The following is a 12,209-nucleotide window of genomic DNA, read 5'->3' as shown; positions in this document are numbered from 1 at the left end:
GGATGATATAGTTAAGAGCTGTGGTGGTAGTACTGACTGACTGACTGGTTGTGGGGGATGGTTGTCATAGTGGTAGGTAACGGTAGAGGTTGTAGTGGTGAGTGTGATGATGATGGTGGTGGCAACAGCACAGCTGGTAATGGAGGTAATGGTAGTGGTGTAAATAGTGATGGGGGAGTGTTGGTGGAAGGGGAGGGGCAGGGTAAGCCGACGATGGTGGTGGAGGGGGCCGTGATGGTAGTTGTGGTGGCGATGTTGCTGGTGGGTTGTGTGGGCAGGCGAGGAGGGTGAGATGGCTGCCGGATGCTGGCACAACAAATCATGGTGGGTCACCCGTGACCAGGTGCAGGTGTTCTCTCGTGTCACCTTCAGCACTGATGCTGGATTACGATGTTCGCACGTCTCTGATGTAATTCAAACTACAGGGTGATGACCCCTCCATGTACACACACACACACACACACACACACAAAAGAAATTAAGCACTTACTCACTCAAGCCAAAGTCAGGTATGTTTAAGTCTCCCCCTCGTGTGAGACTACACCCTAATGTTCACCTCATTTACTGAACGCACCGCACCTTCCTGTTTACCTCTTATTCTTACGTCGTTGTGAACTCTCCCGCCACAATGACTCGAGTCCTTCCTCTAGATGGGATGTGTTGTGGATAATCACCAACAAACGCACGGCAGGTTTGCCTGGGTGATCCACCAGGCTGTATTCTCGCCACGAGTCTCCTCCTGGTGGCGAAGAAGTCATCCTTTTCGTTACAAAATCGAGATCGTGTCAAGCCAAAGACTCCAGCAGTTTTTAGAATTCTTGATTTATATCAGGAATTCAGAGTAAGTGCTTGTAAATAATCTTCAATTGTTTTGATGTCAATTATGGAGACGAGGTCAGCAAGGTGTTCATTGTCGAATTCGTTTATCCTACAGTGAACAGCAACTGACCTGAGGCAATCAATTGAGGTCGACTGTTGTTCATTCGCTGGAAACTATAAATCGCCGTTGATAATCAGCCGTGTTGAAAAACAGGAAGTGTAAATTATAAGTTCACCTAGTCTGTTGAGCGAGCCATGTTATAGTCGTCGGGGCCAGCTGTTGGAGCCATGGTTCTTGAAGCACCTGCAGAGCTGAAGTGGCCAGTTTATCATCAACTTAAGACCTTCAGACCGGGAAAGTCGAGGCGGGAGTTTTTGGAGACAGATGAACAGTTTCAATAACGCGCTGAAGTAAGCTAACTTGGCGTGTTTCATCTCAGGATTTTTCCTTTGATGGGGGTCTCTTCATCCAGAGGAAATGATGGCGCTTCTTAAGAAAATCAGTCTCTTTCTGCAATACTGAAGAGGGGGAAATGTTTCTTCGTGTACAAAACAGTCGAGTAGCGAAACAAGTTTCCGTCAAACGTTATTAATGCAAAGACGTTAAAAAGATGCTAAGCAAATATTTCATCAGTTTGGGTATATACTGAATGAAAGATTGGCACACACATATTTATATATATGTGTGTGTGTGTGTGTGTTTTGATCACTCATCTTTGTTCCCCCTTTGCCTTTATACAACAGCGCTATACATGCATTCTGACAATCCTTAGACATCTCATCTTGATCCATACACTGAAATTCCTGAGAACAGATCAACAATACAGTCATCCCCATTCTCAGGAAATTCAACTGCAATACCATCCACTTTAGCCGCCGTGCCACATTCCGTCTTGTGCAAGGTTTTTACCACCTCTTCTCTCACCAAACCATTATATCCATGACTATCTCACTTTGCATATCTCCCCAAACAAAAATACCCTACAGGTATTACTCTATTTCTAAACACTTTCAACAGTCCTTCAAGATACTCACTCCATCTCCTCCTCAACGCATCACTACCCGTTACCACTTCCTTATTTACCTCCTTCACTGATATTCCCATTATTCTTTTGTTTTCCTCACACCATCAATTTCTTTCCAAAACATCTCATCCCCCCTGAAGGTTACTGATAATCATTCACCCCAACTCTCATTTGCGCTCTTTCTTAACCCCTGCACCTTCCTCTTGGGCCTTCGCCGCTTTCTCTTGTACGTCTTCCAATCATTTACAGTCCTTTTCCTGCAAGTACTGCCTATATTCACCTTTTTTCTCTTTCGCAAGTAGCTTTACATCATCATCCCACCACTCCTTTCCCTTTCTCACTTACCCACCTCCTGCTCATCGTATATTACACACTGCTCGCACACGCCAGCACTGCTTCCTTATATACCTCCCATTCCTCACCCACTCCCCTTGCTTCCTTTACTTACTTATTTCCAATCTACACCCAAGCTTCAGGCATCTCTACACGTTGCATTCTTTGCAGTACGAAATGACACCCATGACCATATTCGGTTGGATGAATCACGAAAAGCTACGATGGATTTGAAGAGTTAATGGAATCCCTCTTATATGGCAGGATAAGGTAAACTGTACGATGCTTCGAACACTCAAATTCCTACTATGATGGCGATGCAATTGCCATTGTTCTAATCCAGTTGATACTGGCTCATCAATTTCACAAGACGAAATATGCATTTTGTCAGTGAATTACTCTGGTTTGCTATACGCTAAGGAGAGACTGTCAAAGAACCAGGAATTGAAGAGTCGTACTTTCAAATTTAGTGGATGTGGGTTGTATATCAAGATAGAGAAAACGAATCTCTAAGCCATATATGCCTGACAAGAGCAAATACTTCCACACTGTTCTTGCGCCCCCCATCACGGTAGAAAATAGCAGTAGTTCGCATACTTCATCTCTTTTCTATCGTGTACAAACTATGAAAAGATTATTAAGTAATTACATATATATCGTACGACAGTAATTTGCCTATATTCAAATGCTGAACACATGACCAAGTATCAATGTTGTTCTTAAAAGAAATATCGGTTATCAGTTGTTCAGCCATCCGCATCGCCTGCGACCCATCTTTTATGTTCTTTTGCGAGTAGTTCCGTCGAGAAATATACAGCGGCAAGAAATAGAAGACGATTGAGGATTGTGTGTTATAAATAAAGGTTATGAAAGACACACTCTCTCTCTCTCTCTCTCTCTCTCTCTCTCTCTCTCTCTCTCTCTCTCTTTTGCTCCCTCCTTTCCATCCCCTACAGCTTCCTTTGTCTCTCTCTCTCTCCCTCCCTCCACACAAGAGCCCCCTGCTCAAGAAAGTCAATGTTCATGGTAGGGATTAGGAGGGCAAGCAACTCTAGGGTGTAAGACCTTTCCCATACATAGCAATGATGCTCCTCTAGTTTCAATCTACAGAACGAACGCCAGTAACAGTAGCACACCACTCCCCATCCTTTCCTCTCCTCCTCAACACCAAACATCCCCCCCCCCAAACTTCTTTACTAACTTCTTAAACAGTTAGGACCAACTTCTTAATTACCCTTCATTGTTTAACTAGTGTTTCTAATCCCTCTTCACACGCGACAGCGAAAGAAACCAAAGTTGTATCTGGATCAACAGTACTATTCTAGCTGTCAAAGATACAATTCATGTCCTCTAATTGGTGAGAGAGAGAGAGAGAGAGAGAGAGAGAGAGAGAGAGAGAGAGAGAGAGAGAGAGAATTTTTGAAGCATTTCGTTCGTGTGGCAGTTTGCATGACCTGCTGCGCTGCTAAGGCGCAGCTGTGAATCGGGAGAGAATTAACACAAAACACCTCCATCGTTAGGCTGGATGGCGTCCAACAGTGCATGTAGATAGGAGAAACGCACCGCATGAATCATCAGCTGCAAACCGGATCAAGCAAAGTCAAGCAATGTTCATCCAACAGTCGAGATAAACATGTATCTCACGTGTCATGTACAGGAAGAAATGTTACACATAATATATAGTTCTTCCATACGTGACACACACAAACCCACATCACAACAGGAACACTGTATGAGCACGACGGTAACTACCCTCGAATATTGTAGCCTAGACTGATCCTTAATGGGTCAGGTCAAAGGTCACTACAGCATACGGAAGGGTCGCACCAGCTTACTCAAGAGGCTTAAGCACAGACCAATTTGAACGGCCAACACCATATTCTACACACAAGACATGGGCAACATGAACATCTTTGTAAGAGACAAATATCAAACTATTATATATGAAACGATTACATGCGTTAAAACTGTCTCGGTCGGTAGATTAATACCTTCAGTAAAATGACCGGTACAATTTGCTGTAGTAACTTGGATCATTACCGCGTCATGGATATCATGTCTGTTACTCAGATGAAACAGCTTCTGCAGTTAGGTAGCAGAACTACCTCGAAGTAGACACCACAGCCAACGCAGGTCGTACCATCTATAGGCAGAGGACGTTAAGGATAGCGTAATCTCTTCGTGTAATACTGCTGCTGCTGCTGTCACTAGTGACGTAAATGCCACATTGAAGTAACGTGTTTTCACCGGGCAAGTCTGTATAATATTCTACAGGTGACGTGAATTCTCCAAGTAGTTTAGGTTACTTTTGAAAAGGTAATATCCTTTCAAGGCAAATCGCTGCAGCCTGTTTTGTATAAACAAAGTCGTGGTTATCTTGAACTAAACAATACGTATGTTCGATTTCTTTCATCATTTCTGACATGTAAGAAAGTCTGCATTATATGCAAAGAGCCGGAGTAATAACGTGGTGGTGATATTCTTCAGGAGAGGCGAGATAACCTATGCTATAGAACCATGCGTACGGGTGATCTTGTATCGTTCTTGTGACAGATCTTCCGTTTAACTCTCCAGCTCCCTTTAGCTCTCCCAGGAAGCACGCCTGTGGGCTCATAGCGGCTCAAAGGACTCTTGATTTTACACTTCCATCCTGTCCTATTGTAAGAGACGAAGGGAACACCTTTACACCAGAGACGCCGACAAGCGAGCTAAGCAGACGTCGTATTGATAGCTGTTGGTAGGTGCGAATTTGACAGTGACGTTTTACTAAACAATGATATCAGCATCTTGAGGTTGATGCTTCACAAGTGACAGCTTCGTAAACGAGGAGGAGGAGGAGGGCGGGAAAGTTAAGAGGATGGAGTTAAACCTTGTGTCAAGGGTGACCTGTGCTGACGTTGGTATCCATCCTCGGTACCTACGTGTATGTCATACCGTGTCCCTCCCTATTCTCATTCCATCCAACTTCCATCACCTCCCCCCGCCTCATTCAGACCTCTCGACAGACTGTTATCGCGAAGAAACTAACTGGACCCACGCATGCGTAACCACCAGCTCGTAGATATCATAACGGACATCAGCCGAGGGTCACGCGCTGCTGGCGAAAAGTTATGGTCCAGTGTTGCTTTTTTTGTTGATGATGTACAGAGAGAGAGAGAGAGAGAGAGAGAGAGAGAGAGCTTTGACACGCAGTGCCTTCATCTAGTACAGGGCCACCTGATCCTTGTTAGCCTTTCATACTGTCAGTCAGTCCCGTGACATTGCAGGCTGAGGACAGTATCAACATATGCTATGATTTCTGGCTCGAGTTCAGGTGAGTAACGTGCCATAATCTTATATCATTTGATCTCTCCAATTACCAATATGACAGTTTCTCCAGAGGGAATGACGAGTTTGGAGTTATCAGACACGAGGATTAGAATGAAACGATGTTCTTCAAGTGTATAGCCACGTAACTGCCCACACGGAGGGGGGGGGGGGGGAAGGAGGAGAGGAGGATATCAGGTATGAGGTAAGAGAGGGGGAGGATATCAGGTATAGTTAGATGTTATCAAAAGGATAGTAGTAGAGAATTGATCTGGGATTCGACCATAACCACAGGATTTACAGTATAGTTATGATTGATATCACTATAATCATTACTATTAATTATATCATTATAGCATTATTTTTTCAGCTTTTTCTGAGACTATTACCTCCCCATGGTGGTCTATGGAGGAGGTGAGGAGGAGCGGAGGTAAGGACTCAATGAAAGGTTACGAGGTATTAAGAACTTGTGGCACTTTTGAACCCAGTCATACTTTCTCGGTGAAACTTGAGCACCAAGCCGTCAAATCACCTCCGCCCGGAAAACTGTTATTCCCTCGAGCTGACTGGGGATTCCCTGGTTGGTTGGTGTCATTATGACGTCACTAGTGGCCTTGCTGTGTGACTGCTGTACAGCCTCTTCTCCCCCCCCCGAGATCCTCGGCGTACGACGGGAAGGGCGATGGTCAGAGCACACCCAATGTGAACCATGAAGCACAGCTCACCCATACACTCACTGGCGGGACCTGAGCCATAATAATTTCCAGACGGTGATCACGTGTCATCCCCGCATATGAAGATGGACACAGTAAGGGGCATCAGTGCTGTTAGTGCCATGGCTGCCATGCCAGAGCCACCAGCACTATCGGTCCCGGAGGGGTGTCAGTGTTACCAGTGCCGAAGGTAGTACTATAGGTACTAATGGTGTCAGTGCTACCAATAGTAGGGGTGCCAGTGATACCAGAGCCGGAGCTGCTCACGGTATCAACGAGCCCAACAAACGTGGTTTATCGTCTGATCTTGACGGTAGAAAAGTTACAGTGCTGAATAACTTCCATTAAAAGCAAGAGCCCTCTAGAGTGGACATAAAACTACCTAAATAAAGGCAGTCTGATGGTTCTCCACGCGATCAATCGGCCCAAGTCGACCATAGACGCGAGTCGCAGGTGGACCAAACAGCAATTTACTTATAGCAAGACGCCGTTCTGGCTGGTTAGCTTCGTGATTAAGGATGTAGGAAGCATAGTAATGTGGCATGGTGGGTTCTGCAGGTATATCAAGCACACATTAAGGTGTACCGTGATCATATACAAGCAATTCATCGCACGAGTATAGCGCATGGTGTTAGAGGCAAGGGTGGGGTTTGACACGTATGTGGTGTTCAGCGGTCACATCAAATTTCCCTTAGGCTATGACGGGATCTAGTTACCGACAGAGATTAACGTAGACGCCAGACTTGAATGAATAGTACGATGGGGAGTGGGACTGACGGAGGGCATGCGAGATAAAGTATAAGCGCTAACACAACGAAAAAGCATTCCCAGTATAAAGCGCGTTGAGGGAAAACAAATTAGTTCCAGTCCGATCTCTTAAGTGTTGATGAAACGGAGAGTAAGACCAGCAGTCCAGACACCCAGGGTATAAGATGGTCTCCAGGCATGACACTGCCACTCTTAAATAAAAGTTAGTACTTCCCTGAGCGGCTGCTATCTACAACGCCTTACTCCCTGTACAACGTAGGTTGTATTGACGTTTTTATTCCTGTATGAAGCGAGTGTTGTGTAAACATGTTCAGAGATGCATCAAACGAGTTGTGTGTCGTGCAAACGTGTTCACGGGGTGTATCCGGTGAATGTAAGGTGCTGGCTTTCTTGCAAGGTGCACCAGGTGAGCGTTGGACGTAGTGCAGGTGTCCCCATTAGATGGACCAGGTAATTACGGCCTGTAATATCAACGTGGGTGAGATCCTATCAGATGCATGCAGGATGTGATGTGGGTCTGCTGAACAGGTGGAGATGTTGAGAATAGGTTCCGATGCGCACATGGCTGGCATCAAGGGAGTTATCAGGTAAGCTCGGGTGGTGCTGTCAGCGCTGGTGAGGGTGTAGTTGTTGACTATATGCTGTGCTGTTAGCGTGGGTCGAGGGTTGTTTAAAGGTAATATATGGTAAAGGATTCACCTGGTGAGTACTTTTCATGTGGGTAAGGGTATAACAGGTGAGTATGGGCTGTGGTGTTAACTCAGGTGAGTATGGGTTACACCGAGGACGTAGGCGAGGGTTATCAGGTGAACGTTTAGCTTCATGCCATACCTAACACGGCCACAGTAAGCGATAGATACCCTTGTAGACAGAGGCATCCTGTTGCCGCGGCCACAAGCTTAGCTGGACGAGGAAGACCGCGCGACATCCGTGATGATCCAGGTGGAAGGTAGAGCGGGGGCCAGAGGAGAGGGTGGGAAGGGATGAGCCGAAGGGGTAATGGGATGGGGGGCGAGAAAGGGACGCTGTGGTTAAGAGAGAGAGATGGATGCTCGGGAGGAGGGAATGTTCAGCGAGATGGTTTATGGGCCATCATAAGAGATAGGGTGAAGGAAAGGCGTTTGTACAGAGAGAGAGAGAGAGAGAGAGAGAGAGAGAGAGAGAGAGAATGAAGGGATAGGTTAAGCCTACATACTGAAGTGTGGGGGAAAAGAGGTGCTGGAGAGGAATGGGATGAAATAATGATTCCCCTTAGGATGATGGAGTGGCGTAAAATACAAAGAGCAATCTATTCTTTCCAAAGGGTCCAGCAAAAGTCCACAAAAAGACCTTCTCAATGCAGTACCAGCTAACATGCTCGGAGGTTAAGTTGTAAAGTCGTTTGGTCTAGTACTGTTACATTGCACCGAGTCCCAAGATAATATAGAATGCTTACCCCTGCCTCACGCTTCAGTAACTTCTCCTCAACGACCCACCCACCCACTCCCAACAAATATAATACCGAGAAAACGCATATACACTGAAATAACCAGCCAGGCAAGCACTAAACGATCGACCTCCCAGCTCAAAACTCCAACCCACCAAAAATACACCTACCAGAAACCACACTCCCCAGACAAACACGAGTCACACACTCCCCTGCTTACGCTCCTGGACGTCACCTATCACTCAACGCTACAACTATCTTTTCATCATATCCCAAAACCCTTCATGCCCACGATGCATGTACCACGGCGATCACTTACAACTTGATTGCCCTGCACCCTCTGCACATAGGTGCACAATCACAACACTTTATGGCTTGTGGTCCCGACCGGCAAAGGAAGCAAACGTCCCTAGTGCTGCAGGAGCCTCTCACGATAGAAGGGATTCTTGGTGCAGGAAAGGATGATAATCACTGTGATGATGAGTATATTATTACCTGCAAATTTACGTTTTTTTCTCAGAATAATAGAATTCCTTTAAAACTTCTTTTCAAGGAGTATTTATAATGCCTAATACGAAATGGGGGTTAAAATATGGATTATTTGTCTTTGCGACGTTTAAGTAAGCCGTTAAATTAAATCAGTTTTGAAATATTATATGATCATATATGTTAAACTTCCAAGATTATATCAAGTATAGAAGAGATTGAATATGTTATATTTCAATTTTGAAATAAAGTTTTTAGAGCTAAAAAAAAAAATATACCCTGAACTATTGCCTGCAATTTTTTGTATTTTTCTCAGAAAAATAGATTTCCTTTAAAACTCCTTTTACGTGGAATATTGACCATGCCAAATCCAAAATGGATGCTAAAATTATTCTCAAAAATACATATCCTTTAAAACTTCTTTACAAGGAGTATTTACCATGCTGAATACAAAAATGGGGTTAAAATATGGCTTGTTTGTCTTTACGACTTTTAAGTAAGCTGTTAAATAAAATCAATTTTGAAATACTGTATGATCATTTGCAGTAATCGAATAGTCGTCAGCGCACCCAACTCGAATACAAATGGTAACGGTTCGAATCCATACTCTTAGAGGGTATAGCGTGATTGCATGTCGTAGCGTGTCGTAGAAGGCGACTAAAAGGGGAGGGAGCAGGGGGCTGGAAATCCTCCCCTCTCATTTTTTTTTTTTTATTTTTCCAAAAGAAGGAACGGAGAGGGGGGCCAGGTGAGGATGTTCCCTCGGGGGCCCAGTTCTCTGTTCTTGGCGCTACCTCGCTAACGCGGGAAATGGCGAATAGTTTGAGAGAAAAGAAATATATATATCCCTCTAAAACCACTCTTACACAGGTGGATTTCTCCACAAACATGACCTTTCATCCGTTCATTAACAAATATACTCTTGCCAGTTCATCCCTCATACTTTTAAGATTCGTAGTTTAACGCTAATAATTGCATTACCTTTCACCACACTGCTCAATTGCCATCGTCATAAGCACAGAATGTGGTATTAAAAATGTTTTTTTTTTTTTTTGCAGTGTGTAGTGTCCATTGCTTGTATTCATAATTCTGGCATTTGTCGACTGATATTTTGGTCACATTATCATTACCCTTTGCGGCTAGCTCTCGAAAATGCAAGTTTTTATGCTTACAGTATTAAGGAAAGCGACCGGAACAGTTGAACTTTCCGCTAGGTTAGCACCAGTACCTCCGACGAGCGTGGTCTGTAAAATGCTACAAGACCGAATGAGAAACCAAACAGATGACTACTTTCTCAAAAAAAAAAAAAAAAATTACCCATGTGAGAGAGAAAGGAGGTCATGTGTAGCGAACCTCCAAGAGTTGTACGACAGAGTGAGTTCCGTTTTAGACAAAGGGGGGGTTAGGCAGATTTTATATACTGGTGTTTGCGAGACAGCAGTCGACGCTAACACACAGTGGGTTGGTAAAGAAGGGAGATTCAGGCAGATATATAAACGAGACACTGTCTATGGATGGACGATAATCATAATGGAATGAAATGAAGGACTGGTACCAGGAGAGGAGCCTTCTCGAAATGGACAAGGGTCACAATCGGCGTGCAGCTGGGTTCAGTCTTGGAACCATCGCTGTTTGCAAGTAAATTATGTCAAAGTTGTAATATACTTCGCAGATTTAATCTTCGTACTTACAGAAGCGCTGACAACTCACGGAGGTTGTAAATAGCACAAGAAAGATGGTACCAGAATTAAGAGAGCAGAGTTACTGCGAGAAGTTAAGAAGCCACAAATTTGATCTTCATAGAAATGAAAAGCAAGGGGTGATTTGATCATACACTTTAGGTATCTGAAGCAATTTGATGTTAGCAGTAAACACTTCTTTGAAAGATTTAAAGAGATGAAAATAGGAGGTCATAACGTGAAATTAAGCCAATAATTGTCAAAGAATGTGTAAATAAACACTTGTAAGGTAGCACAGTCATGTCTTGAAATTAATTCGGTGGCAAAATTATGAGTTCTGGCAGCACACAACAGTTTAATAGAGTCGAATGGTGGCAGAGATTCCGAAAGATGGAGCCACAATACAGTAGGACTCCCTTCCCCTACTGTATAATTAGGTAACTACGAATGGATTACGTGCATACAGACGTACAGACATACATATCACGGGTTCTGCTCTCACGCACACGCGCATACACACACACACACAGAACATATAAGCACATGGGAGCTACGACAAGATTTTCCCTTAAGGGGCAGAGACAAAGAGAGGGAGAGAGTAACTTATTATCTTGAATTATCCCCCACGTCTGCGGGAGGGAGAAAGGGGAGTGAAAATTTGAATGAGGAACGTACCACAACCTCTGGACTCTCCCTTTACGTCAACACCCATACAAAGACCCCCTCGAAGTCTTTTTTCCGTGTGTAGTTTTGTACCAGATGTTTACACCATTCTATCATGTAATCCTAAACATCTACGTTTCTGTCCTCATTTTCACCCCCCGATCTCCCGCATGCATTCATGCCTGAACGCGCGCGCGTGCGACTGTACATGAATGCTCCCTACCAGGTGAGCGCGTGCGTGAGAAGGTCACTCAGTTCCGTCAGTGATTACCTTCATCAGCTGGGTGGAGTACACACACTCCTGAGTCACGCCTGACATACACATACAAAAGAAAAACCAACGGGGACGAAACCAGCACCCCGTAACTCCTTACGAACTCGCTCCAAACTTCGCGTACGGTATTACTCACGACTTGGGTCGCCGTCGGGGCAGTACTCGGGGGTGGAACGATGCAGTCGTATGCTGTCCATATCATGGCACCTATCACCAGGTGGTCATGCGAGTGTGTCAGTCACTTCGAGTAAACCTCAATACGTCGCCTCTCTGCTCTTGTCTTTATCCTTCCTTGTTCTTCATATTCATTAACTCTCTCTCTCTCTCTCTCTCTCTCTCTCTCTCTCTCTCTCTCTCTCTCTCTCTCGTAACAGCCGTTATTCGTGGTTGTTACTGTGCTCACTCACTGGATCGCGCTCAGCACCTGCACCTTTCATCCGTTTCTGCCAAGACCTACATTCATGACAAATTGGCCTTTTCCCATTCCTCTGCCCATTCACCGATCCTCAGGTACGATGTGATCAATTGAGCACCCGTGGTACTTCAGCGAGAGCCTTTGTTACACAAAGTCTCTTCCTTTCCGCCGCTAAACTTACGAACTCTCTTCGCAGTTTCCCAAAAGCTGTAGTAAACATGGTACTCACACGAAAAAAAATCCAACAGATCAAAGATACGTTTCTGAGAATCAACGAATTTCTATAAAAGACATAACATGAA

The sequence above is a fragment of the Panulirus ornatus genome, chromosome 18 (assembly GCF_036320965.1).
Source record: "Panulirus ornatus isolate Po-2019 chromosome 18, ASM3632096v1, whole genome shotgun sequence".
Lineage (NCBI taxonomy): Eukaryota > Metazoa > Arthropoda > Malacostraca > Decapoda > Palinuridae > Panulirus > Panulirus ornatus.
This window is presented reverse-complemented; position numbering follows the sequence as displayed.